At 33.7% G+C, this 27956-nt stretch overlaps 3 non-coding genes and 1 pseudogene across 3 annotated transcripts; 2 read left to right on the top strand and 2 right to left on the bottom strand.

Moving 5' to 3' along the window:
- The first annotated feature begins 949 nt into the window (after window positions 1–949).
- Window positions 950–1056, top strand: LOC131179557 (small nucleolar RNA R71). Its single transcript, XR_009148448.1, has one exon. It is a non-coding gene; the product is annotated as a small nucleolar RNA R71 (small nucleolar RNA).
- A 15670-nt stretch (window positions 1057–16726) lies between these two features.
- LOC131179576 (small nucleolar RNA R71) lies at window positions 16727–16833 on the bottom strand. The gene has a single exon (XR_009148467.1). It is a non-coding gene; the product is annotated as a small nucleolar RNA R71 (small nucleolar RNA).
- Window positions 16834–23315: 6482 nt separating this feature from the next.
- LOC131179496 (mechanosensitive ion channel protein 10-like) overlaps window positions 23316–27956 on the top strand; it is a 14989-nt pseudogene continuing 10348 nt past the window's right edge.
- On the bottom strand, window positions 26313–26418 carry LOC131179556 (small nucleolar RNA R71). The gene has a single exon (XR_009148447.1). It is a non-coding gene; the product is annotated as a small nucleolar RNA R71 (small nucleolar RNA).

Here is a 27956-nt window from a genome sequence, read left to right as displayed (position 1 = left end):
TCTCGGCTTCAATTCTAACTTCAACCAGTTTGTTCATCTCCTTCTCTGCTTTTCTTTTCTTCAACTTTCTCTTCAATATTTTTATCCCCATTCTCAATATTTTCCACTTCTCAATGTAATAGCCTTGCAATGCTCCCTTGAATTTTACGGTTGGCTAGGAAGCTTCCCAAATGCTTTGTTACTTGAAGAGCTAGCTTGTTGAGCTATTTGATTCTCTAATATCTTGTTGTGTGTTGCCATTTGATCCACTTTAGATGCTAATTGAGAAATCATTTCTTGTTGACTTTGATGGCTCACAAGTAGAGTTTCAATCATAGATTCCAATCTATTGTCTTGTCTAGTTGTGCTTGTTGTGGTAGAGGTGGGCGGTGCATTTTGAGGTTTAGAAATTCGGAGGAGGACCTCTATTCTGCTGAAAATTCAGATTTTGTAGATATCCAGAATGTTGTTGAAAATTCTGATTATGCTCTTGTCTACCTCCCCAAGAGAAATTTGGTTGGTTTCTCAATGATTGATCATAAGTTGCAAAACATGGGTTAACACAAGGTCTTTGAATGTAGTTCCCCACATAATCCACTTGCTCACTTGAAAAATCTTGATTAAGTGCGAGAAAAATCTGCTGCACAATTGACATTTGCGACTCAATTTCTAGTGTATTACGGAACCTCATTTGAAGAATCTACTTTCATACTTAACTTGTCCATCTTCTTTGTCAAAGCATCAAACTTAGCATTAATCATATTCATGGCATCAAGCTCGAACATACCAGGTGGTTTCTTGATCTCATTCCTCTCACAACTCCATTGGTAGTTGTTATAAGCAATTTTATCAAGAGCGAAAAAGCTTCATCTTGATTTCTCCATAAGGTCACCTCGGAAGATGCATCAATTGTACTCCTAATAGTGGTGAAACTCCATTATAAAAGTGTTGAACAAGCATCCACTTAGGAATCCCATGATGTGGACATCTCCTTTGCAAATCCTTGTACCTCTCCCATGCTTCATACAAGCTCTCATCATCTCTAGGTTTAAAAGAAGTGACTCATTCCTCGAACATTTGTCTTGCTTAGTGGAAAATATTGAGCCAAAATGCTTGAGAAAGTTCATCCCATGTTGTGATAGAACCGGTGGCAAAGAATGTAACCACTCTCTAGCTCGGTCCTTGAGAGAAAAAGGAAATAATCTGAGTCGAATTGCATCATCGAAACTCCATTTATCTTCAACATATCAGATCTCAAGAAAGTGTGCGGATGCACATGTGGACTTTCACTTGGATTTCCTCCAAATTGTGCTTGTTGTACCATTTGACAAAGTCGAGTTTGATTCAAAATTATTAGCTTCTACCCTTGGTCTTGTGATACTTGGCATGAAATCTCAATGTTAGGATAGGCATGATCCTTCACGAGGCGGTTGTTATTATTGTTGTTGTTGTCGACCATTTCTTCTTGTAATTGCTCTTGCTCTTGTGCTCTTTCTTGTTGTTGTTGAGCTTTAATTTCAGCTTTTCTCCTTTTAGATTCTGCTCTTAAAGCCTTTCTTTGTCTTCTCTATTTAGGTCAAAGAATAAATTGATTTCTTCACTTTTGTCCTTCTCATAAAATAAACCACGAAAAACAAAAATAAACAAATTCTCAAAGTAAAATGGTAAAAGAAATAAAATAAAATGCCCAAATTAACCAAACAAACAATCGTTCAATATCAAGCAAAAATCAAATCCAAACAGCGCCAAAAACTTATTGTGACTTATCGCGAAGTATACGGGTCGTCTCAAGTAATAAAGTGATGAATCAAGTATCGTTCCCACGAGGATTTGCTGTTTGATTACTAAACTATGAATGAAGCGATTATTTGGGCTAATGATTAATGAATAAATGGTAAATGTAAATGAGCAAGGTAAATTGATTAATCTAATTGAAATGGGTAAAGCAAACAAATAAATTCTAATTCTAGCTACAATTAAACTAAAATTAACAATGGGTAATTTAAGCGAAAGTCTAATTATGGTAAAAGTGATTCGAGGTGTGGGTGTATGCATAAATTAATTGGGATTTGTCTTGGGCGTTCCAATTTTTAGGGAAAAATAGAGTTTGAAGGAAATTGATTCTAAATTCCTTTGATATCTTTTTCAAGCAAATCAAAGTGTATTCTAAAATAACCAAACCTACTTTCGTATGTATTTGATTACTTTAAAACCCATTAAGTTTTGTAACCAATAATTAATTCCTCTTAAAGTCCTAGTTTATTTCTAAATCTAGGTGATTTTAAGTTCCAATCCTTGATTAACTATCAATGACTTTCACCTTTCGGTCCTTCAATCAAAGATTAACACAATACCCAATGGGTACCAACATTAGGCAAGTAAATCAAGCACACAAGGAAGGAATCAAAACTCATATTCATATAAAATAAGGAAATACCCAATCCAAATCCACAAATTAATCTAAAACATATTTCCCAACTCTGAAATCTAAAGAAATTACTCACTCATGATGGTATTTACAAGAAATATAGATGGAAGAATAAAGAAAAACATGATAAGAGGACTGAAATAGAAAAACCCAGGTGGAAGAACCAAAGTCTCTGGTTTCTAGAGCTCCAAAACTGGTCCAGCAGCTCCTCTCCAAGAGAAAATGGCGTCTCCTCCCTTTTCTATATTCTCTTTTTTTTTTTCCTCCCTTTCCTCTTGTTGCAAAAATAAGGAAATGATGAATTTATATGCTCCCTAAAAGTTACCCTAAAAGTAAATAAAAGACAAGGAGTGGATAGAAAATGAGGTGTAAAATTATCCAAGTCGTGACACTATTCACGTTGGGCATTACGCAGGGTTAGGCAACCTAAGCGACTTCTTAACAAATTTAGCCTCTGTGCCTTTATGCGCAAGGTTAAGCGGACCTTGATAAATCTCGCGGACTTATAGTAAAATGGACTTTTCTGCTCATGCTTGACTTGTGTTGCACCTTAAGCATTGCGCTTTACCTGAGCATGACCTTAAGCAAGGTCTCAAGCAAATTCGGTGGTTTGCTCTTTCAAGGCTTGATTTCTTCAACTTTCCTCCATGCTTAAAGAATCCCAAATTTCTTCAAATCACTTCCTAATGCACTCATTGATCCTCGATTTGCCACAAAATCCTATCAAAAACAACAAAATTACAAAAATCAAATATAAAGTATCTAAAATTAACAAATAAACTAAAATAAAGCTAAAAACATAAAATATACTAAAATATAAGGGCAAAATGGATGCAAAACTACCCTAAAATGCCTATATGAAATGAGTGTAACAGTGTTATGGGAAGATGGTACTTACCAGTGATTCGATTCTATTAGGACTGTATGAAGTGTATGTATAGGAATGCTGTCTAAGGAGGTGATACTTAAGTGAGACCATTGTGACTCCACTGTCTTTCCTGGGCATTACCTGGTGCATTTTATATAATTTTAGTGGATGATGTTTTGCCTCACGCCCCCCCCCCCCTACAGTTTGGCGACTCCACTGGGGACTAAATGGATAGTTACTCCAACATGTTTCTATCAATCTAATATTATTCCTCTGTCAAACTTTTTGCATTGCAGTACACTATCACACGAATCACCCTTACCCTTTTTAGCCCCGTTAGTACTAGCTAAGGAGACCATAGTTCTACTTGAGCTATGACAAATTGGTGAATGCTAGCACCCCAATCCCGTACCTTCGAGTATATAAAAGAGCTACAGCTCTGGCCGTTGTGCTTAATGGACAAGCTCTCGCATGGGTGATCCTTTTCCTACTCGATGAAGCCCATGAGCCATAGATTTCAGCCCTAGGTACCCCGTAGATTTTTATTGTGATGGATTTATAACCTTACTGTTCAAACCATAAGTTCTAATGATAGTTGAGATGAACCTAGGCCTATGCATAAACCCAATGTGTGTATAGGCCCAAGTCCATTTCAAAACCCTTGTTAAGCAAGAGGATGCTTACTTATGGTTACACTTTAAGGATATAAATCATTTGTTTGTGAGGGAAGGATCATCCTGGACCAACCTCTGTTGGTGTGTCTAGTGTACCGTAGCCTAGGATAGAATTTTTTCTTACCTTGCACGTGAGAGTTGAAGGTATAAGGGGGCGAAGATTTAATCCTGGAGATTTTTTTTTTCAGTTTTGATTCAATCTTTGGTCCGATCTTAGTTCAGTTTATATGGTTTTATTTTGGTTAGTTTTAGTTCTATTGGTATGGTTCAGTTTTGATTTTGTAAAGGTAAAAAAATAAAAAATAAAAAATAAAATTGGTCCATTCATGCATTGCATTCATGTACATAACATGTTTAGGTTAACCCTTAAATCCTAATTTTTTTTTGAGCAAACATAGCCTCGAAACACACTAAAGAGACTTCCGATCATGTCACTTGTGTTTGGGAAGGGAAGAGACTAGTAAGGATTTCACCTATACTGCTTAAGATGGAAGAAACTATGGCACATTAGTAGTATGCCTAGAGCATATCATTTAGTATGTATCTTGTACATATTTTTATTAATAAAAGGCATTTTCACTTTCCGTTTACATAATATATTTATGTGTAATAGAAAAGGTCCATTGATGTTTTGTTAGCAATTCTATTCTTAAGTTGTTAAGAATATGAGTGACAGTATTTCTAGCACAAAGTATCATAAATAGGTTCACAATCGAGGATACTTCACAATAAGGATATGACTTATCTAGAAAGATTGTAATCATGTTTGTTCCCAAGTTATTTATATGAGATGTAAATAAGATGGAATGGTGAGTCTCATGCCATATAACAAACATGATAGGCACTTATACATGATAAGTAGGTCGAACCAGTGACATTTATGACAAGCACATGGAGTTTACTCTTGTCAATGTATTGTCATAAATCATATCAGTGCATATAATCTTTAGACCTGAGATAGCACAGTTATCTTGTATATAGGTGGTTTGAGTTTGACACTGCTTTCATACTTGTACTGTGTATGGGTATATGGGCATGTCTTGGCTCCTACTAGTTATATATGGAGGTAGGTGTTGATCAAGATGGAATCTGTTACCCTAAGTAAATAGGGATAAAATCCTATGTTCATTTAATTGTTCTTGATGTTTCAAGTTTCTGGCCAAGACAGATAGATTTAATCAGAAAGAGTTTCTGATGAGAAAATCTTTTTAATCAAGAACTGGAATTAAAAGAGAACATAATATTCATAGCAAATGGGGTTTGACATAAACCATGACTCCAGCTCGAATTGGGATTTTGTAATAGAGAGATTCTAGTGCATGGTAACATATGATTATAGATTCATTTAAGGTAAACCTTATTACTAATTGGGTGGCCATGGCATGCTATGCTAGGTGTTAACCATGGTCTATGAGGTGCATAAAATGATTTAGAGAAATCATTTATGGTAAGAAAGAGTTCTGATGATATTAAGAGTTGATATCATGTCTCATTGCCAATTAGTGATGAGCCTAGTAAGTCACACACATACACAAGTAATCACCAAATTAAATATGATTTAATTAATTAATTAAAGAGTTTAATTGATTAATTAAATAGGTTTGGTTTGCAATTAGATTGCAAAGTCCCTAACATGGCTTAAAACCAAATCTAGGTTATTGGATGTATAGTATAAGTTAAATTTATATTTAAAGTGTTTAAATATGAATTTAATTATGAGAAATTAATTAATAGAGATTAATTAATTAATTTATATTTGATATAAATTGATTAAAAGAAGAAAAATAATTATTTTGGGTTGAGAACTCAAAATTAAGACACAAGGGTATTTTGGTCATTTCACAGGATGACATGTGGCACCATGAGATGGTGACACATGGCACTACACATAAGCTTGCCATATGTCTTTTAATCATGTAAGATGATCAAAGTCAAGATTAAATATAGGTTTGACACTTGGCACAATGTGATTGGGTCAATTAAACCTAGAGCCAATCAGAAGGTGACATGTGGCAAGGGTTTTAAGTGGTGACCTAGCTATATAAGGGAAAGGATGAAATAACAAAATACAATTTGCTCATTCATCCAAAGGTGCTGCCACCCTTCCCTTCCTCTTCTTCTCATCTTCTTCATCTCTCATCAATTCAAAGAGATTTGTCAACAATCTCTTGAATTAAAAATACTAGAAATTGTTTTTAATGTCCTGTTTACATCTGTAATCTCTCAAAAAGTAAAACCTAAATTTCTAATTGATTGGAAAGGCTTGAGAAGCTGTTCAAGGGGCTGCCATTGGTGATCTTGGTTTGAACAAGTTATAGAGGCAACATCTGGTGTCCTAGGCGCATCCCAAAGGTGCCAAACACACTACAGTGCATCAAAAAGGTTAGTGCACTTGTTCTTGATCTAATCTAGGGTTCTAATAAATTAATCTATTAATTCTAAAATCTTAAATGGCAAATGTAGATTTAAAAAAATCTTAAATGGCAAATGTAGATTCAAAAATATATTAAAAGAGTTTTAATATGCTGTTTATCATTGAAATCAAATATATAAAAATGAATCTTGCATGATGCATGTGACCCAAGATGAAAAATTTTTGAATTCAATGATCTAAACTTATGTTTTTCATGCTTTCGCTCCTTCATGGCCATGCTTGATGAGACCTTAAATGCTAAGTTGTTTGAATTGGAAGAGAAAATTGTGGTCAACTTTGGAAAGAGGACCTGAGGTAGGCCAATTAAGTGACATTAAAGTTATTGAGGTTCAAATTGTATCTTGCACCCCAAGGAGATTTTCCCAATTCAACCAACCCTTATCCACAGTTTTTTAGTGTCTCAAAGCTTAAGACCTCCTGCAGCTCTTAGCACCCAAGCTACCACCAAATCGATTCCCACCTAGCTATGATATCAATTAATATTACCAGTTCCACCAAACCCATGGTCATGACACCAACCAATGCTTCTAACTAAAGCATGATATCTAAGACTGAATTGATGCAAAAAAGATAACCTACCCAGAAAACTGACCAAACACCCACATCAAGCCTATGCCTAACTAAATTTTCTACCTCCACCAGGTCTCTACATGATCTCTACCATCCTAAATAACCCTAACAGAATTATTAACTTTATCCAACCCATCCAAAAGCCCAATAAATCTCAGTCTATAATGGTTGTTGACATTTGTCATAATTACGCTATGATGAGGTCCTTTGGATGTCGGACCGATTTTGTTGAAGAGGTAATTGCATTGCTTGTAGATTGTTCAGATCTACCAATGTCTGGTTTTCAAGTTGCTAGGACTTATAAAAACTTGATGGATCCAAAAGTGGCTACTGTGAAGAAAAAAATGAAGTTTTTTCCTAGTATGGGCCTCGAAAAATGTATAGATGGGCTAATGGCTTTTTTTGAGATAAAGGGGCACATCACAAGGTATGATTTGGGCTATGAGCTAACTAAAGAGGAAAAAGAGTCAAAACCTCCTAAGTTTTTAAAAGAGGAGGGTAATTACCTGGACATATGATTAGGGGTTACTACATGTGAAAGTGCTAAAGTAAAAAATCAGGACCATTGATCTAAGGACTACATGGAAAGCTAAGCACCTAAAGCTACAGCCCTAAGTTTGAGTCTGTCCTTTGTAATGCTCACAGTAGTGATACTGATGTTTCCATTTCTGATATACTTGATGCTGATTTTAAGGCAAAGATCAATAACATGACCAGTCCTTTTGCTTACTTGTTTGATGTTTATTCTAATGGGCATATGCATGGCATTCATAATCATTTAGAATCAGTTTCTATTAATGCAACAAAATCGATCTCTATTAATTTGAGTACACCAAATAATCCTAAAGACATTATGTTAGCTGAAGATTTAAATCAATAAGAAAGAGAAATTTATAGCCTTGTTAACAAAGTACCAAGAAGCAAATACCTTGAGCTTAGAATTAGATGGCCGATTCCCAAGCCACACTAGTATCCCCATAGGAAAAGAGTGATCAAAAGTTGACTTAGCTAGTTATCCTAATGAGGAGTAAAATTTCGTGCTATGAAGGATTAGTAATAGCACATGTGGACCTAGAGGGAGAAGGAAAATGGTATGAAGACATAAGGAGGTCTTTAGAAGTGAAAGAATACTAGCAATCAGCTAATAAAAGAGATAGAGCAATAATTCATGGATTAGCCACTCAACTTACTTTAGCTGGGGGGCAATTCTACAAACTCTTATGTGTGATAGAAAAATAGGCAGAGCAAATAATGAAAGAAGTACATGCAGAAATGTGTAGTCCCCACATGAATGAAAAGGTTCTAGTTGGGAAAAAAATGTTCAAAACATATAAGGATTGGCCTGAAAAACTCTCTTATGTTCTTTAAGGTTATCGTAGTACTGCAAGGACATCCACGGGGGCAACCCCATTCTCTTTGGTGTATGGCACTAAAGCAATGCTATCCATTAAGCAAGAGGTAAAATCCTTGAGAGTGATACTAGAAGCTAAGATCCCGGAAAATAAGTGAGCCCAGAAAATATATGAAGAACTAGTTTTGATTGATGAGAAGAGGATGCGAGCCTTGTATCATATGCAGGCTTATCAAAGGAAGATAGCCAAGGCCTTTAACAAGAAGGTGAAGCAAGAAAGATCAAAGAGGGAAAAATGGTTTTGAAACAAGCCCAGCCTGTCCCTTTTGATCCAAGAGGAAAGTTTAAGCCAAGCTGGGATGGTCCATACATAGTCTAAAAAATCTTGCCAGGAGGTGCTGTAAGGATATCAGACCAGGATGGGAATGAATTTCAAGAACTAGTCAACTTAGATAAGCTCAAATAGTACTTTGTGTGAGATAGGCCCGCTAGGCTGAAAACCTATAAAAGGTGGTCTAGGCAAAAGTAAGGGTAAAAGAAAAAAAAGAAAAAAAAATGCTAGATTGAAAATCTACAAAAGGTGGTCTAGGCAAAAGGAGAGATGAGAGAAGATCTGGATGGAAAACCTAAAAAGGCTATTCAACAGGTTATAAAGTTTATTTTTAACTTTGAAAGGTTGAAAATTTGGTAAAACTAAATGTAAGAGGGAGTAATGGTGTACCTGAATAAACAAAGAAGCTTTTATTGCATTAACCAGGAATAGGTTTTATTTAATTATGATTGTAAATGTTTGTGTCTTGAGGATACATCAAAGATTAAGTAATTGAACGCATTATTTTAATTTAACCTATTGTCTTGGGAGCATGACAGAATAGGTGCTTAATATGAATGCCTTGGTGATTGTCTAATTTCAAAAAAAAAATAGAGAAAAAGAAAAGAAAAAAAGAGAGCTCGCTAAGTGGAAAACCCAAAAGGGCCGCTTAGGAAAAAGTTAGAGCAAGCAGCTAAAATGAAAACTCAAAAGAGCATTTCAGGCAAAAGTTAGGGCACAAAGAATTGAGTTCATGGAAGAGAAAGGAGTCCAGGCAGAACAAGGTTTTGAAATAGCTGTAGAATAATGAAGCATGGGGGAGAGAAGAAAAAGAAAAATCAGAGAGAAATTGTATTGTGACCTTAAGGAAGTCTTTTTAGTGAATGGTTTTTCTCAAAAATTTTGAGGTTATAAGAAAGTTTTTACAAAAAGAGGTCCCCCAGAGGACTAAGTTTTTTTTAGAATCTCTAGTAAAATCAGCATGCCCATGATAGGAAACAGCATACAGGAAGCACAAAAATCAGAGAGAATTTTGAGACCCAGTCATCCCAATTTTTTCAAATCATGAATTAGATATTTTTTGGTAAGTCCTAAGATATTGTTTAGGCCGCACGTCATAGTTGTGTAAGGCATAGAAGAATATGCATCAACATGTCACCTGTAGGTGTGTAAGGCGTAGAATAACATGCATCACCACAGTTTCATGTGTCGAACTATGAGAGGGTCTGATTCTTCCTCGGGATAGCGAGGGGGATACGTAGGCAATTTAGGACTGCGGTCCTAAATACGAACCCACAACATTTCATGACAAATGTTTTTTGGTAAGTCCTTAGATGTTGTTTAGGGCAAATGGCATAGTTGTGTAAGGCTTAGAAGAACACGCATCAACATGTCACCTGTAGGTGTGTAAGGCATAGAAGAACATGCATTACAATAGTTTCAAGTGTCGAACTACGAGAGGGTCTGATTCTTCTTCAAGATAGTGAGGGGGATACATAGGCAGTTTAGGACTGCGGTCCTAAATATGAACCCATAACATTTCATGACAGATATTTTTTGGTAAGTCCTTAGACGTTGTTTAGGGCATATGACATAGTTGTGTAAGGCGTACAAGAACACGCATCAATATGTCACCTATAAGTGTGTACGGCATAAAAGAACATGCATCACCGCAGTTTCAAGTGTCGAACTACGAGTGAGTCTGATTCTTCCTCAGGATAGTGAGGGGGATACATAGGTAGTTTAGGACCGCGGTCTTAAATATGAATCCACAACATTTTAAATCACACAGTTGCCATTGTCATGAGACCGTAGCTAGTCTCATGACGCAAAGTGTATCGATAGAGCAAGATGCACTAAATTTTCACATGACACGATTATCACTATCATGAGACCGTAGCTAGTCTTATGGCGCGAGTGTATCGGCGAGCAAGATACACTCATTTTTCACATATCATAGTTATTATTGTTATGAGACCGTAGCTAGTCTCATAACATAGAGTGTATAGACCGAGCAAGATATACTTGATCCTCATAGCCAATGTTTCATAGTTATTAGAAATTTAAGTTTCACTTTGATGAAACTTGAGCCATGCTATCGCATTGATTTCAACTTTCGTCAAAGTGGGGGGCAAACTGAATAAACTTATTTTGTGATGAGTATGAGGTAAACACAATGATGAAAAATAATATGATTTTAATATGTAATTAGATGCATGTAGCTGAATTATTAATTCCGTAGCATGATCTTGAAAAAAAAATAATAATGTGTTTTTTTGGGAAATGAATTTAATTAAATTTAAATAAAATTTTGTTTTGTTTAAATTTAATATGGGTAGTTTTTAAATGTACCTGATTAAGCTTAATTGGGCCCTATGGGCGTAAGAAAGTCTAGTTAGGAATTTTGAATATTACCCATTTATTTTATTTTTTGAAAATTAAAATAAAAAAAAATATCTTTTTCTCTATCCCTCTCCCATACAAACTATCCCGCTCCCATACAAACTCTCTCTCTCCCCCTTTGGCCCCACCTTTTCCTCACTCCCTATTGGTGCCTTGCCCTTCCCCTCTCTTCCCATTGGTTGAAACATCTCATCCATATCTCAATTTCACCCAAATTCTACAATCCTAGTTGTTTAAATTATCTGAACTTTATCACTTTAGGACTCCAAAACCTATCACACCTCTCTCCCAAAACCCTATAAATACCCCACTAAAAAAAAGAAAAAAAGAAAAAAGAAGAGAGGTGGTGGAGAAGACAAAAAATAAAAAAAGAAAAAAAATTTAAAGAGAGAAATAATCAAAATTTCTTTGAGTTCTTCTTTCTTTCTTGCGATATTTCTTGAATGTTAGTTGATAAGTGCATAATTTATTAATTTTACTCCCATCACATTTAGTGTTTTTAATGTGTTTTTATGTTTAATTCAGTTAGTTAAGTATAGTTATCTATTAGGCATATGTTTAGAGAGTTGTTAAAATAATTGTGTTAAATGGAGAAATTTGACCCTTGCTATATTTTTCAGGGTTTTGGTGAAGTTCCGGGGCATAGAAGTGTGGAAGGAAGCTTAGAAAGGTCGAAGGATTGAGAAGCATTGTTGATACAAAGTACACGGGTCGTGTAAGAACAACCAGAGACCCCTGTAACGATGCGAAGGAATCGAGCAGAGGAAGAAGCGAAGTACGGGCCGTGTAATTTGAGCCGTCTAAATCACGGAGACAGTGTAACTTTCGTGCCAATGTGAGACAGACCCTGTGGGAGGTGGGGGAGTGAGGCGAAATATCATCCATTAAAATTATATAAAATGCACCAGGTAATGCCCAGGAAAGATAGTGGAGTCACAATGGTCTCACTTAAGTACCACCTCCTTAGACAGCATTTCCTAGACATGCACTTCATACAATCCTAATAGAATCAAACCAGCTTTGGTAAATCCGTCTTCCCATAACACTACCACGGTACTAAGGATTTATGCCACGAAGGCATAAATAGGCAGAGTCGCCACCGGGTAATAGCAGGACATATTGATGTTTCATTCGAGGGTCGTGGATGGCAACTTACTCATTGCGAGTTTCCACAGCCGTCATTACCATAGCCCAATGTCTAGGTTAGGGATGAGTAGATGCGTAAGGGGAAGGTGTTAGGCACCCCTTACGCCCGGTCTAACCTCGTTAATTTGAGTGTCAGTCCTCTACTAATGTTTCTAGAAGTCTTGTTTATTATTCATTTATTAAACTTTATCCTAAAAATGCAATTCTAATCCTACATACGCAAGTAATTCACAAAAGGATCGTTGTTTACACACAATTTTCATGCACAAGTAATTCCTATCTATGGGGTTGCTAATTATTTAAGTGATATTTACCAGATGACTAAAATTAATTTATTATTGAGAATTTAATTTACAAACAAATTCAATTTCAAATAACCCTACATTTTTATTTAACATAATTAATTAATTTTCACCAAGTTACCCTAAGGATAATTAAACTAAGTTAATTATGTACATGTGTAATTTATTCTAATATCACATAAGGCCCAAATAATCACAACCTAATAAAGACTTCTAACATGCAAATTTATTTTACAATTACCAAGTATTAAATTAAATTTATTTACATGCCAATGTTAGTTTAATTTACAAACAAGATTAATTTTAATTTACAAAGTATTTATTTAAATTAATTACATGCAAAAATCAGTTAAATTAAAAACAAAGTTAATTTTAATTTACCAAATAAAAGTTCTATTATTACTACAATTTCATGCCAATGGTTATTCGATAAGTTTAGAGTTACTTACCTGTTGGTAAATGCAGTTGCCATTGGGGCAAGCTACCCTTAAAAAATAGTTTTCTCTTCTAGTATGGCAATGATATCCCTAGCTTACTCCCGTTTAGCTCCATATAAGCTCCACGCAAATGCCCTCTTTGGTACTTACCTTAGGGCTACTTACCAATTTTGTTTGTAATAAAAAATAAAGAAACTAAAGAAAATAAAAGAAATAAAGAAAATATTAATAACAATTTACATTGGATTCTAACTCTAGTCTCCTAAAGAGTTAAGATTCCTAATTAGTTTCAACCACCTAATGGTCTAAGCCTTCTAACATTATCCAAACACTTCATAACACTTCTTGAATTAAAGGAACACAGAAAAATAGATCAAACATCAATTAAAACCCAAGAAAATACAAAAACATGCATAAATATACAATTTCCAAATTCTGGCAGATTAACAGTAGCAAGAAATCCGATTTTTTAAAAATAGTTATACATGCCTAAAAATCATAAAAACATTACAGAAGATAGTCTACATATCATACAAGATCATAAAATTTATAAATCAAACAAAACCCTAACCGAATGGTCTACATAAATTGTAATTTTTCTAAGAGACAGAATCGTACTACTTTTTTGTAAAATTCATAACTCATTAACCACAATAGATATGAATGCAAAACCAATTGGAAAAGATTCATAAGAGTCTGAAGTTAATTTTAGACACTAGATTTATACAAAAATATTAAGGAACAAGGGAGATATGGGCTCCACAAGTCGGATATCCTGCAAATCAGATTTTACAGGAACCCTAACTTTAAACAGCCATAACTTACAAAATATTAAAGCTTTTTTTGTGATTCTTGAGCCTAAAATTAATGGAATTTTGTGTAGAATATGAATATAATTTTTACAAATTTTTTACAGATTCAGAAAATAATGAAAAATAATAAAAATACGAGAGACAGAAACTAAACATGTGCAGAGTTGTGTATTCCCTCAAATTAAACATGATTACATGATCTATATGAACATATAAAATAAATTGAAGACAAAGAGCATAGAATTAAAATATTATGTGGCATAGATCTTGAAAAGAAAATAATAAAAACTGACCTGAAAAAAAATAAGGAAGAACTAAAAAAGTCTTGAATATCTTTAAATTTCTTATAGCTCTGAATTTTCTCTTCCTCTTTCCTCCCATCCTCTTTCTTCCCTTCTCTAGTAGGGTATTTATAGGGTTTTGGGAGAGAGGTGTGATAGGGTTTGGAGTCTTAGGGTGATAAAGTTTAGATGACTTAAACAACTACGATTGCAGAATTCGAATAAGATTGGAATATGGGTGAGGTGTTTCAACTAATAGGAAGACAGGAAAAAATGAAAGGCACCAATAGGGAGTGAGGAAGAGGTGTGGTAGGGTTTGGAGTCCTAGTGATAAAGTTTAGATAACTTAAATGACTAGGATTGATGAATTTGGATGAGACTGAAATATGGGTGAGGTGTTCCAACCAATAGAAAGAGAGGGAAAGGGGGTGACACCAATAGGGAGTAAGGAAGAGAGTGGGGCCAAGGAGGAGAGAGATATTTTGTTATTTTAATTTTCAGAAAATAATTAAATGGGTCCCATTTAAAATTTCTAACTATGCTTTCTTAGGCCCATGGAGCCCAATTAAACTTAATTAGATCCATTTAAGAACTATCCATATTAAATTTAAACAAAATAAATTTTTATTTAAATTTAATTAAATTAATTTCCCCAAAACTTTATTATTATTATTATTATTTTTTCAAGATCATGCCACAGAATTAATAATTCAGCTCCATGCCTCCAATTACATCTTACAGTCATATAATTTTTCATCATCGGGTTTTCCACGGCCTCAATGCACATACTCATTACAAAATAAGGGTCTCTGAGACCCACTCTAGTAAGTTACACACACAGGTGTGTAGTGATACGGGCCATGTATCCGTCGATCGATTTCTGATTTTGCTCTAGTTGCAGTTTTTGACAGAGACTCTAAAAACCTAACCCTAAACCATTTATTATAAATAGAAGAGATAACAGCCGACTCAGACATCATTCAGACGCCTCCAAAATCATTCAGCAGCCTCTCCATTCGTCTTTGAGAATTGTTCTTTATTTTTCTTTTATTTTTCTAAAAGCCATGAGTGGCTAAGTTTTTATTCAGTTCAAGGGATTCAAGTTCTTTTGCTTGATTTGTGAGATCAAGTTCTTAATTTAATTTATGTCTTTTTGAATATCTATTGTTTTCTGATTTAATTATTTTTGATCTGTTGAATGATTTGCTAAAAAGGCCTATTAGTTAATTGTTTGATTTGATCAATTGCTAGTTCATCTTCATAATCCATAATTGTTGTGTAAGATTGAACATGAGTAGCAATTAGGTTTTATTGATTATGATCTCAGTTTTCGATAATAACCTAAGGAAACAATAGGATAGATTAAATGATTTATGCTTCATAAATTGTTGTTCAGCTTAACTACTTCCTTTTCTTAAAGCAGTTATTAATTTGATGAGGATTGCTTAATACCAACTCAGTTAATAATTAGAGTCAATAAGAGTCTTTGAGCTCAAATTGATGAGTATAGGGAAGTCAGGTGTTTACCTCGCTGTTTGGTAAATCTACGTTAAGTATTCAATAAGAGATAATTGTATTTCTATTGTCTATGATCGAATCAATCCATTGGAATGAGAATTACCTTGGACTGAAGTTTGTTTAAATTGAGATTTTCATATTTAGTTCTTGAATTTATGATTTCTTCTGATTTTGTGTTACAAACACCCCCCCCCCCCCCAATCTTTATTCTTTCGTTTTCCATTACACACAAGTGCACGAAATTTAATAATTCAGTCTCTAGGGTTCGACCTGGATTTACCACTTACCGCAGAAAATATTTCATTACTGGTAATTTCAGTTAAATTAATTTCTGGTGGATTCGACACCCACCCAGAATTTTGGCGTCGTTGCCGAGGATTGAAGTTTATTGGATTTCGTGTCTTTGGTGTTAGATATTCTGTTATTAATTTTGTTCGTGAAGTGTTGCTATTTTCAGGTTTTCAAAAAAAAAAATTTACGGTGTTACTATTCATTTTGAATTTTGGTTAAATTTGGAGGGCGGCCTATACCTATTTTGAAGGAAACGACGCTCTGATCAAGTCCAATTAATCCTTTGGATTTCTTTGGCCCCACCCTTTTAAGGCCAAATTCCATTGTTTTCTAGGGTTTTGAGGTATTTTTCTATTTTTAATTTGATTTCTTTTTGTTTATGACAAGAACTTCTCAATCTGGTGAGTTGATCTTTGATCCAGAAGTAGAAAAAACAGCTAAACAGTTGAGAAAATTGGCTAAGCAGGCTAGGCAGATTCCAAGTACATCTGAAGGAGTCCAATCTCCAAGGGAGTTAAGTTCGGATTCGAATTCATATTCAAATTCCGAAAATGAAACCATGGCTGCTAGGACTTTGAAAGAGTTGGCTGCTCCTGATCTAAACCAACAGCCTTTGTGTATCCAATACCCTACTTTGAATGTTGCTTTTGAGTTGAAATCTGGACTAATCCATTTGATACCTAAGTTTCATGGTCTTGCAGGTGAGGATCCACATAAGCATTTAAAGGAATTTTATGTTATGTGTTCCAGCATGAAACCTCAAGGAGTCTCCGAGGACCAGATTAAGCTACGAGCTTTTCCCTTCTCATTGGAAGGCACAGCTAAGGATTGGTTGTATTACCTTCCTTCCGGATCTGTCAACTCATGGAATGGGATGAAGCAAATATTTTTGAAGAAGTATTTTCCTGCTCCCCATGCTGCCAACATAAGAAAAGAAATTTGTGGAATCCGACAGTATAATGGAGAGAGTTTGTATGAGTATTGGGAGAGATTTAAGAAGCTGTGTGCAAGCTGTCCCCATCATCAAATAAGTGAGCAGCTATTGATTCAGTATTTCTATGAAGGACTTTTACCAATGGACCACAGTATGATAGATGCTGCTAGTGAAGGAGCTTTGGTTGACAAAACACTAGAAGAGGCAAGGAGGCTGATTGCTAACATGGCAGCAAATTCTCAGCAATTTGGAATGAGAATGGATCACACACTTATAAAGGTTAATGAGGTAAGTACATCTAACCTTGAGAAGCAAATTTCTGATTTAACTTCTTTGGTGAGGCAGTTGGCTGTAGGGAACATGCAAACTGTTAAAGTATGTGGGATTTGTTTGGGTTCGGGTCATGCTATTGACATGTGTCCTGCATTACATGAGGATGAATCAATGCAACATGCTAATGCAATCAGACATTATGGACAGCCACAATGCAGGTATGATCCCTTTTCTAACACTTATAATTCAGGATGGCGAGATCATCCCAATTTGAGTTATGGGAATCAACCAGTGTAAAATCGATACCGGCAGCAAAGACCACAAGTGAATCAACCACCTCCACCTCCACCTCCCTCAAATCAAGGTATGTCACTTGATGAAATTGTTAAAACTTTGGCTAACAATACACAACAGTTTCAACAGGAGAACAGAAATAGCATTCAAAACATAGAGAGGCAGATTGGTCAATTAGCCTCATCTGTGAGTAAGCTGGAAGCTCAAGGTTCTGGAAAGCTCCCATCACAAACAGTCATGAAACCGGAGAAAATCACGAGTGCTATACTGTTGCGGAGTGGGAAAAAAGTTGATAATCAGACTCCACATGAGCCAATAAAAAAGAAGAAGCAAGGAGCAAAAGAGTCTGAAGTTCCTGAAGTTGAGGTAAATACTGAACCTAAACTGAATAAGGTTAATAATTCTGTTCTTCCTCCATTCCCATGCAGGTTGGCCAAGACGAAGAAAGAAGAATAAGAGAAAGAAATTTTGGAGACCTTCAGGAAGGTAGAGGTGAATATACCTTTACTTGATGTGATCAAACAAGTTCCCAAGTATGCTAAATTCCTTAAGGAACTATGCACTACAAAGCGCAAGTTGAGGAATAATGAGAAGATCAGTGTGGGGGAAAATGCGTCAGCATTAATTCAGCAAAAATTACCCCCTAAGTGTAAGGATCCAGGTTCGTTTTCTATTCCCTGCAGAATAGGTGACTTTAAATTTGAATTTGCAATGGCAGATTTAGGAGCATCTATTAATGTTATATCAAATTCAGTTTTTCAAACTTTAAATTTGGGTCCTTTGAAAGAAACCAGTGTGATTATTGATACAAAGTACACGGGTCATGTAAGCACAACCGAGAGACTGTGTAACGTACGCGAGAAGGAATCGAGAGCAGGAAGAAACGAAGTACACGGGCCGTGCAATTTGACTCGTGTAAATCTTGAAGACCCGTGTAACTTTCTGTGCCAATGCGAGACAAACCCACTCAGCTTCAATAAGTTACACGGCCCTGGGCCGTGTAGTGATACATGGGCCGTGTATCCGTCGACAGTCAGTTTCCTGATTTTGCTCTAGTTGCAGTTTTTGACAGAGACTCTAAAAACCTAACCCTAAACCATTTATTATAAATAGAAGAGATAGCGGTAGACTCGGACATCATTCATCGCCTCCAAAATCATTATGACCTCTCCATTCGTCTTTGAGAATTCTTCTTTATTTTTCCTTTATTTTTTTGTAAGCCATGAGTGGCTAAGTTTTTCAGTTCAAGGGATTCAAGTTCTTTTGCTTGATTTGTGAGACCAGGTTCTTAATTTAATTTATGTCTTTTTGAATATCTATTATTTTCTGATTTAATTGTTTTTGATCTGTTGAATGATTTGCTAAAAAGGCCTATTAGTTAATTGTTTGATTTGATCAATTGCTAGTTCATCTTCATAATCCATAATTGTTGTGCAAGATTGAACATGAGTAGCAATTAGGTTTTATTGATTATGATCCCAGTTTTCGATAATAATCTAAGGAAACAAGAGGGTAGATTAAATGATTTATGATTCATAAATTGTTGTTAAACAACTACTTCCTTTTCTTAAAGTAGTTATTAATTTGATGAGGATTGCTTAATACCAATTCGGTTAATAATTAGAGTCAATAAGAGTGTTAGGCTCGAATTGATGAGTCTGAGGAAGTCGGGGTTTACCTCATTTGGTAAATCTCGTTAAGTATTCAATAAGAGATAATTGTATTTCTATTGTCTATGATTGAATCAATGTATTGGAATGAGAATTACCTTGGACTGAAGTTTTTAAATTGAGATTTTCATATTTAGTTCTTGAATTTTTGATTTCTTCTGATTTTGTGTTACAAACCACCCCCTCCCCACAAATCTTTGTTTCTTTCGTTTTTCATTACACACAAATGCACGAAATTTAATAATTCAATCTCTAAGGTTCGACCTGGATTTACCACTTGCTGCAGAAAATATTTCATTACTGGTAATTTCAATTAATTTAATTTCTAGTGGATTGGACACCCACCATTACTTCTTTTATTTTCTTTTCAAGATCTATGCCATGTAATATTTAATTCTATGTTCCTTGTTTCTAATTTATTTTGCATGTTCATGTGGATCATGTAATCATGTTTAATTTGAGGGGATACACAACTCTGCACATATTTAGTTTTCTTTCTCTCATATTTTTATTATTTTTTGTCATTTTCTGAATGAATAAAATTTTAATAAAATTATATTCATATTCTTCATGAAATTCTATTAATTTTAGGCTCAAGAATCACTGAAAAAGCTTTTGTATTTTGTAAGTTATGGCTATTTGAAGTTAGGGTTCCTGCAAAATTCGATTTGCAGCATACCCGAATTATGAAGCCCATATCTCCCTTGTTTCTTAATATTTTTGTGTAAATATGATATCTAAAATTAAGTTTAGAATCCTGTGAATCTTTTCTAATTAGTTTCGCATTCATATCTATTATGGTTGGTGAGTTATGAACTTTACAAAAAAAGTAGTGCGTTTTTGTCACTAGAAAATGTTACGATTTGTGTAGACCATTCGGCTAGGGTTTTGTTTTGGTTTATAAATTTTATGATATTGTATGATGTTTTGGATATCTGCTGTAATTTTTTCATGATTTTTAGGCATGTCAAACTATTTTTAAAAAATCAAATTTCTTGCTACTGTCAATCAGTCAGAATCTGAGAATTGTATATTTATGTATGTTCTTGTGTGTTCTTGAGTTCTAATTGATATTTGATTTATTTTTATGAGTTATCTTAATTCAAAAAGTGTTATGAAGTGTTTGGATCATGTTAAAAGACTTGGACCCTTAGGTAGTTGTAACTAATTAGGAATCTTAACCCCTTATGATACTAGAGTTAGAATCTAATATGAATTGTGATTAGTATTTTCCTATATTTTTTTTTAGTTTCTTTACTTTTTAGTTTCTTTACTTTTTAGTTTCTTTATTTTTATTATAAATAAAATTGATAAGTAGCTCTAAGGTAAGTACCAAAGAGGGTATTTGCGTGGAGCTTATATGGAGCTAAACGGGAATAAGCCAGGGATATCATTGCCATACTAGAAGAAAAAACCATTTTTTAAGAGTAGCTTGCCCCAATGGCAACTATAATTACTAACAAGTAAGTAATCCTAAATTCCTAGAATAACCATTGACATGAAATTGTAGTAATAATAGGATTTTATTTGGTAAATTAAAATTAACCTTGTTTTTAATTTAACTGACTTTTGCATGCAATTAATTTAAATAAATACTTTGTAAATAAAAATTAATATTATTTGTAAATTAAATTAACCTTGGCATGTAAAATAAATTTAATTTAATACTTGATAATTATAAAATAAATTTGCATGTTAGAAATCTTTATTAGGTTGTGATTGTCTGGGCCTTATGTGATATTAGAATAAATTATACATGTACATAATTAATTTAGTTTAATTATCCTTAGGGTAACTTGGTAAAAAATTAATTAATTAGGTTAAATAGAAACTTATGGTTATTTGAAATTGAATTTGTTTGTAAATTAAATTCTCAATAATAAATTAAATTTAGTCATCTGATAAATATCATTTAAATAATTAGCAACCCCATAGATAGGAATTACTTGTGCATGAAAATTGTTTGTAAACTACAACCCTTTTGTGAATTACTTGCATGTGTAGGATTAGAATTGCATTTTTAGGATAAAGTTTAATAAAGGAATAATAAACAAGACTTCTAGAAACATTAGCATAGGATTGGCATTTAAATTAATGAGGTTAGACTAGGCGTAAGGGGTGCCTAACACCTTCTCCTTACATACCCACTATCCCGAACCTAGACATTAGGCTATGGTAATGACGGTTGTGGAAACTCTGTAAGGAGTAAGTTGCCATACATTACCCTCGGAAGACACACTGAATATGTCCCGGTTATAACCCGGGTGGCGACTCCTGTCTATCTATGCCTTCGTGGCATAAATCCTTAGTACTGTGGTAGTATTATGGGAAGGCAGTACTTACGAGTGGTTCGATTCTATTAGGATTGTATGAAGTGAATGTCTAGGAAATGATGTATATGGTGGTGATACTTAACTGAGACCATTGTGACTCCACCATCTTTCCTGGGCATTACCTGGTGCATTTTATATAATTATAGTGTTTTATAATTCGCCTAACACCCCGCCCCCCCACCCCCCCCCCCCACCCTCTCTCCTACATACATCCATGAAATAGTCAGATTACATGGGGTTCACCTTCCATAATATCGTGAAGGGCCCCAATTCACTTTTTGTTCTAGAGGAAGCCACGAGGAAGCACTTGGCACAGTGAATTTTAGTACAACTTTCCACCTGACGGATGGGCAATCGAGCAGGAAGATAATGCAAATATTGGAGGATATACATGGTATGTGTGTCATAGATTTTGGAGGTCAGTACTAATTTATAGATTATAATTTAATTAGTAAGAAATTCAATACAATTGGTTCAAAAATTTATTTGCCAAAATGGGCTAATTATTCATAAATTGATGATAAAGATTAAGTGATGTATGTAAATACTATATTTTTTCTGGATCTAAAATAAATTTTTTAAAAATAAAATAAAAATAGGAAAGTGATATTTAAATAAGCTTAATTATGAATAAAGATATTCAATTTTTGGTTTCAATTTCTAATTGATATTTTTAATTTCAATATTTCCTTTCTTTTAAATTTTTTTTTAGGTTTCAAATACTAATTTTATTTTTATTATTTAATTAAAATTTAAAAAAGTAAAATAAAATAGGAAAAACAAAAATAAAAAAGAAAGAAGAACAAAAAGGAAAAATCAATCTGTTTTGAATCTTGGTTTTAATTGGCATTTTGATTTCAATCTTTCCCACATTTTTATCATTATTTTTTTTAAATTTTAATTTTAAGTTTCAAACAATAGTTTTATTCTCGCCATGTAATAAAAGAGGAATTTAAAAGTAAACAAAATCAATTGTTTGAATTCAATTTTGATTTTTAATCTCACATCTTCAATTTATCCTAAATTTGATTTTCTTTATTATTTTATAGAAAGAGGAAATATTCTATTGGGTCTTAATTTTAGCCTTTAAATTTGGAATATCCTCCCATTTTAATTTTAAGAAAATAGAGAAGGGTAAGAAATTAATTAAAATAGAATTTCATTAATAATAAATTAATTTTTATCAATTTCCTAAGCTTCCTAGTTATCTCTCCTCTCTCTTTGACTCTCTCGTAGAAGACAGAAGTCTCTTTTTAAAAGAGAATAACGGATCCTCTCTTGAAAAAAACTCTCTATAGCAATGTCATTAGCTTTCCTAGAAAGAGACTCATCTTCTTTCCTCTTAAAAGGAAAAAAAAGTTGTCCCCTCCAATATTTGATTCTCGCATCAACTAGTCCAATTCTCGGTTTTACTCCAAGAATTAAGGTCTCTTTTTTTATTCCAAATAACTCTGTTAGATTAATTTTAACTCAATCTTAATGGGTTTTGTTAAAATAAATAAATTTATGACTTTGATTAGATGATATTTGAATATATATTCCATTATCTTTTGTACATTTTTTAATTATATAGACGTTTACTAAAAAACACATATAATTAAGAATTAAAAAATATATTACATTACTAACATATAATTTAGTTATATGATGAAGGATAAAATAATTTAATGTATTTATGATAAATTATTTTAAAAAATTAAAAATGAAAATAATATTAAATTATATATACTTATAATTAAAGATAAATTAATTTATATATTATAAGCTTAATTATAAATAAATATTTATAATTCTATTAAAATTATAAAATATATAAAAATATATATGTATAGAATATGCATTTTGTTTAGCTTTAGCTCGGTATGATTCTTAATAGTTTGTGTATGGTTTTGATTCAATTTATAAAGAATTAAAATTAAATTAAAATATAGTAAATATAATTAAATAAATTATAATTTAATATTTAAAATTCGATAAAACTTATAATTTAGCCGCTGTATCTAAAAAATGGGGATGAAGAACACGAATTTGGAGATACAGAAACAAGAGAAGGTATCTGCCGAGACCATGAGAGAATTAATGGATGCGATTCGTGGAAAGAGGCTTTTTCCTCTTTCCATTATCCACTTTGATATTGATAAGGACAAACATAGAGTTGAAAAGACCACTGATGAAGCAAGAGCAAAGATAGCTTTCGATGGAATATTCACCAAACTTGCAAGGTCAAACAATAAAGATGGGTTAGTAAGGACAAATTTGATTTATGAGAAAGTTTTGTTCTAGATCATCTCATTTTCCCTCTTTGATGAACTAAGCGGTACATGGACTTCAAGCGCTATTGAAATTAGTGGGTGATGAGCGTGATTGACATTTGAAGGGGTAGCGAGAAGATAAATAGAACACCCAAGAGTTGAGCGGAACAATACGAGAATAAGACAAACGGATCAAGAGATCAATTTTTAGGAGGCTGGATGGTTAAATTTTTATTTATTTGTTTTCCTGTAGACTTGTCTCCTAAAGCGTATCTTCTTTTGCTTGAATTTAGGTGTATACAAGTGATGATACATGTATTTTGCATAGTCATTTAGGTTAAATTTCATGGCTATTTCATTTATTTGTTAGTCACTTTTAGTTAATTTTATTAGTTATTTAGATAGTTTTTCATAATTATCAATTATTTGATTAATTTGTAATTTTGCTTTGTTTTGTAGGTAAAATGGTGTTTTTGAGGGGCTAAAAAGAAATTGTGCCGGTGAGGAGTGATTCCCATAGCAAAAAATGTCAAAAATAAAGCTTGAAGGTTGAAGAATGCAAACCTGCCAAAACTTGCATAACTTGTTGCACAAGTTGTGCAGTTCTGCACAAGAAGAAGAAGTAATTTTCCAAACCTGCCGAAACACATAAATTCTTGTATGATTTATGTAGATTTGCTCATTGCTTATCACGACTTCAAAATCTGCATAACTATTTTGTATAACTTATGCAGTTACAATCCTCATTTATGCAGCATCACAGAAAGAGCACCATACCTGCCAAACTTGTATAACCAGTTGCATAACTTATGCAGTTTCATGGAGGACTCCAAAGCTTGAAAAACCTGCACAACCAACCTGCATAACTTATGCAGTATCACGAGAAGCATCTAAAACTACCAATTTTGCATGGAATCTGTATAAGAAGCTTACATAACTTGTGCAACTCTTTATGATAAGCTGGCAGAAAGATTCTCTCACGTGAACTTTACCTTAAACACACCATTTGAGGGCTACTTGTAAGAAGAATATAAATAGTGTCCTTATCTCATTTTGGCAAAGAGAAGAAAGGAAGGAAGAAGGAGGAAAAAGCGGAGAAGCAGTCGAGGAAAATAGAGCAAGATACATCACTCTCCATTTAAACTAGATTTGGAGTTTTCTTCTTTTTCTTCACTACTTTCTACATTTCTTGTATTGGGTTTCTTAGTTATTAGCCTAGTTTCAAGTTTTATTTCCATATTTACTCAGATTTTTGTAATTATTATGGATAGTGAGTAGTTTTCATAGATTCTAGAGTTGGGATGTAATATTTGAGATATTTTGTGAATTTTCATTGGGTAATCCATATTTTGTGGTTTTATGAGGTTTTATCCATTTCTTATGTGTAATGACATGCTTAGTGTAGGATCCCATTAAGTATTGTTCTTAATCCATGGTTGAAATGCAGAAAGGAGAAAACCTGTGATAGATAATCAAGAAATTGGACTTAATTAACTTAAATCTAGAAATGGACCGAGGAGTAAGAGAATTTATAGATTAATTAAGGAGCTTAATGGAGTCTTGATTAATTTTAACTCCATAAAAGTAGAATTAAGTTAATTAAGGTACTTTTTGTCTCACTCGAAAGGGTATTGAGAGGATTTAAATTAATCTCCTTAAAACCCATAATTTATAAAGATTGGATAACCAATTTAAAATCCCAAAATAGCTTGAATATGAATTTCAAACTCGGAATCGCCCTTTTATCATTATTAATTTCTAATCGAATTTAATTGCTTGTCATTTAAATCTTGCCATATTTCAATTTGCTCATTTCAATTTATAAATTTAGTTGAATCTTCATATTGGTAATTAGATTATTAATTTTACACATATAGATTTCACACCTCAATTTCTATCAATCTATCACTTGAATTTCAAAATTAGCAGAATTAGTCAATTTTTATATCAAAAATTCAATCATTAACATAACTCTTTGAGGAATGATAACTTTTTATATTACTTATACGGCCGTGCACTTGCGGTTGGGCCACATCAAGTTTTTAGATTGTCGGGAGTTGTTTGTTTAAGATTAAATTCTTCATTATTTGATTGTTTATAGTTTTTATCTTTGTTATCTTTTCATTTTGTGTTTTATTTGTTCTTTTTTAGAATTACTCTTAATCTTTTATGAGAAGAGCTAGAAGCACAAGTGACACATCCTTATTATTTAATCCTAAAATTGAAGTTTTGTAGAGCCAACAAGAAAGAAACCATAAAAAGGAAAGAAGCCTTGAGAACAAGCTGAAATTGAGGCAGAAATGGGTGATGAAGAGTTAAATTGGTGGTGGTAATCTGGAAATGATAGAAACAATGAAAATCAGCCCATGGTGAAGAAGTTGTAAATGCTAATGTACTGGGAAGTATGATGGATCATGCATTCCCTCATTTTGATGATTTGAGAGAGAGTATAAGCGAGACCAGAATTGATGCAAATAGCTATAAGATGGATTTTGCAGTTCTTCAAATGATTCAAAATTCCCAATTTGAGGACATCCTTGAAAATCCACACACACATCTTAAGAAGTTTGCTATGATTTGTGATATGCAAAAATAACTGGAGTATCGATGATCTGACAAGATTGAAGCTATTCCCATTCCCTTTGAAGGATAGAGCATTAGATTGGCTTGATTCTCACCTCACATTTCTATTACAAATTGGGAGACAACTCAAGTGCATTTCTTGCATAATATTTTCCACTAGAAAAACTCAAGAGTTGAGAATCAAATGGCTGACTTTGGACCAAAGAAGATGAAACTCTCTATGAATCATGGATGAGATGGAAGGAGTTAGAGAGACAATGCCCACATCATGCCATTTCCAAAATGGATGATAAATTAGAATTTTACACCAATGTTACTCCTGCAATTAGAGGGATTATTGATGCTCAAAGAAGGAGAATTTATTATGAAGCAAGAAGATGAAGCTTATGGCTATTGGAGAAAATTGCAAAGAATACTCATCTTTGGAGTAGTCCAAGAGGACCAGCTCAACTCAAAAAGGCAATTTCTAGAATGTATGATCTTGACCCATTCAATATGATTAGCATAAGTTTGATGCACTTACAAATGTTTTTGTAAAGAAGATGGAAGATTTAAGTATATTTGGTTGGTTTATCATCTCATGGAAGTTCACAACAAGTTGCTTATGCGAAAGGAACTACCAGCGTGGAGTAGACTATAGAGAGCAAGCTACATATGTTGCTAATTATGAACAAATAGATGGGGAATCCTTACTCTCAAACATATAATCCAACTTGGAGGAATTATCCTAACTTTTTATGGAAATCAATGAAGCCAAGTCCCAAATCAGAATTTTCAACCACATGACGGTAACAGAATTCCGTGTATCAACAAAATAGGCAACCATTGCCTTGCCTAATTTTCAGCGAGAGAAACATGAATCCTCCACAAAACGGCAAAACAAGGTTCTACCATAGAAGCTTTATTGACCAAATTCTTTGCCAGCCAAACTAAGCATGATGAAGAGATGAAAGAAATGAAAGTAAGGCTAGAAAGATGCAAACACATAAAGAATGCTAAAAACCAAATTACACAACAAGCATCTTCCTCGATTATCAAGTCTTTTGGGAAACTTCCTAGTCAGACAGAAAACCCAAGAGAGCAATGTCATGCCATTACACTGAAAAGTGATAAAATAGTGCATAATGAGAAGAGTGAAAAAAGTGAGAAGAGAGAAAATGAGAGAGAAATTGATGAGAGTGAAAAACAAGAAAGTAAGAAAGAAAGTGCAGAAAAAGGTAAAGAGAAAGTTGACGAGAAGGAAGAGAAGTATATACCTCGAAAGCCACACTATAAGCCACAACTTTCCTTTCCATAAAGATTTCAAAAAGCTAAGCTTGATAAGCAATTTAGGAAGTTCTTAGAGAGTTTTGAAGAAGCTATACATAAATGTGCCTTTTATTGATGCTCTTTCACAAGAAATGCACCTTCTTATGCAAAATTCTTAAAAAAATTCTCTCAAACAAAGAGGAGACTTGAAGACCATGAAAATGTAGCTTTGTGAGAAGAATGTAGAGCCATACTCGAGGAGGAAACTTCCTCCTAAGCTCAAAGACTACTGGAAGTTTTCAATTCCATGTCATATTGGAGAGTCATGTTCTACAAAAAGCTTTATGTGATTTAAAGGGCTAATGTTAGCCTTATGCCCCTCTCCATTTATGAGAAGCTCAATATAGGAGATCTTAAGCCAACCCACATTTCTCCTTGATTCTGGGTAGTGAGATCAATTAAGTATCGAAAAGGGATTTTGGAGAATGTGCCTCCGAAGGTTGGGAAGTTTTATATACGCTGTGACTTTGTCATCTTGGACATGGAAGAGAGGATTCTAATATCC

The sequence above is a fragment of the Hevea brasiliensis genome, chromosome 4, assembly GCF_030052815.1.
Source record: "Hevea brasiliensis isolate MT/VB/25A 57/8 chromosome 4, ASM3005281v1, whole genome shotgun sequence".
Classification (NCBI taxonomy): Eukaryota; Viridiplantae; Streptophyta; class Magnoliopsida; order Malpighiales; family Euphorbiaceae; genus Hevea; species Hevea brasiliensis.
This window is presented reverse-complemented; position numbering and strand designations above follow the sequence as displayed.